Source organism: Opisthorchis viverrini (genome assembly GCF_000715545.1).
Source record: "Opisthorchis viverrini unplaced genomic scaffold opera_v5_179, whole genome shotgun sequence".
NCBI classification, from domain to species: Eukaryota; Metazoa; Platyhelminthes; class Trematoda; order Opisthorchiida; family Opisthorchiidae; genus Opisthorchis; species Opisthorchis viverrini.
The window spans coordinates 827,629-829,907 of record NW_008751828.1 but is presented as its reverse complement, the minus strand read 5'-3'; positions in this window follow the sequence as shown (position 1 = coordinate 829,907).

Here is a 2,279-nt window from a genome sequence, read left to right as displayed (position 1 = left end):
GTGGTGCCGTAATTCTGCATGGTCATGTGCCAAAAGATCAACCTACTTCTCATGATTCAGTATACTGAAAATTCATGCGAAGCTGATTTTTGATATTGTGAAAACCTTACCTCAGATTTTAGTAGCATCGGTTTGCGCAGACCTCTACTAGGGATATTGTAGTTTGCCTGCATAACATAATTCAAAGGGTCCTGCGGATGCCATTCACCAACTCCAATAGTGTTTTGGATTCAGTTGAACGAGAGATTCTCTTTCATAGGCTTTCTAGGCCCGTCGAATGTCCACATAACATCAACTACTTTACTAGCCAAAATCAGTGCGAAAAGCATATCCCGAGGAGCAGTTTTATTGCCTTGTCTACCCAACTGTTTTTACCAAAACCACTTGGAACCTGATGAACATTGGAATGTAGCCAAACAGGAGTGAAACAGTCGTTAGCAAAGCTCAGTTACTTAAAGTACATAAAAGTTGCAACCTCATGAACTTAAGTGTTCCTAATGCATAAAGACTTTGTTCACACTAGGAAGCATTAAACAACCCAAGAACATTTCAGCCAAACTGATAAGAAACGATTGCTTAAGCTGAATGCATGGAATATCTTGGTTTCAGGGCATCTTGAAAAGGACTTTATCAGGTTGGCAAAAGTCTTCTGCGAATTCAAAATGTTTGATCTTATATAACGGCTTTCAGCAACCGGGTAACTTGATATTTTGCCGAGGACACCCGTTACCACTTATTCTGTTTCGTCTGTATTATCACAAAATGGTTCATTTAGATTCAACTAGTAAACAACAAAATTCCATTTACTATACTTAGAGCACACTGATGATATCTTGACCATAAAACTGCTCCACAACGTAGGCGATGATGTGCGAATCAATGTTCGCTACGCCTTACATGTATGGATCTGCAGTAAACAACAAAATTCCATTTGCTATACTTAGAGCACACTGATGATATCTGCTCCGCAACGTAGGCGATGATGTGCGAATCAGTGTTCGCTACGCCTTACATGTATGGATCTGAACAACGGTATGTTGTACAGTATTCTTGTGCTGGAAGAATTTTTTCCAGCTATTCGTACCAACTAATGGGAAATCAAACGGAAAAAACAACCAGACTGAATAGATCGAGTTGATTGGATAGGTTGGTAAGTGAAGCACTATACTGTAGACACTTGCTGCATATCACAGTCTTCCATTTCTTGCTCTAAACATTAAAAGGTTTCTTAGATGTAAAACCTACTTCGGTGCTATATGCCCTTAGAACTCGTAAGTGTTCCGTTTGTAGTAAAAGCAGCCATAAGTCAGAATCGTCCACTATCATAGGGGGAGAGGGTTAATGAAGTCAACTAACTTGTTATCCATAATATCGAAACTCTTCCAATCCCCTTTGCGGAAGAAAACTACAAATGGGCTACAAGCTCAAATTTTTATCAGGCCAACTTACCTTCCAATGCCGAACAATGGCAGAACAGCCCAGATAAAGCCAACAACCCATGTACCCATGGCTAGGCCGTGACAGGATGCGCGCGTGAGTTTCCAACCTGCAAATTTCACAAAGTATTTATAAGCATTGAATCACTAATCAGGAATTTCAAGGTTGAGCTTATCGACAGTGCTAACTGCAACAGTAGCAGGGATAAATTGATAGCAGCAGTCTATTCCAAATCTGTGGGAATATTCGGGTTGCTATGATGAACTCAGTAGTTCAGGGTCTGAAAACCCCAGTAAAGCCGCTGACATGAGGCAGAGACATGCCAATTCATCTACTTTCGAATTACGAAAATGCTTCACAGAGACAACATCTAGTTAACTGCTGGCGTTGATAATGATAGTCTATTTTGTCCAATTGACATGAAACTCAGCTTGGATCCCGCTGACTGTGTCAATCTGAGAACGACGCAACAATCTTGTGTGACCGAGACTGTCTAGCATGTGAGCTCTATGGTGGCTACTGGGAACGCGAAAACCGACAGGCTGCTAGCTGAAGAAAGGGAAGCAAATAGCCTGAGGCTGCATATACTTCCATGGATGACAAATGAATCACATGAATGTAAGACTATGAAAAAGGGTTCGACTAAGTGGATTGCATGTTACAGAAGGTAAATGTAGCTAAAGGTTAGCAAGCTGTAGAACGATGCTGCCATGATCACCAACGCGTAGGTTTGGCGGCCAGTGTAAAAAAACTTTCCAATGTTACCCACGGAAAAAACAACAGGAACAGTTTAGTTTTCCAACCATGAACTGTCCAAACTCAGTCTGGAATGTCATAGAACT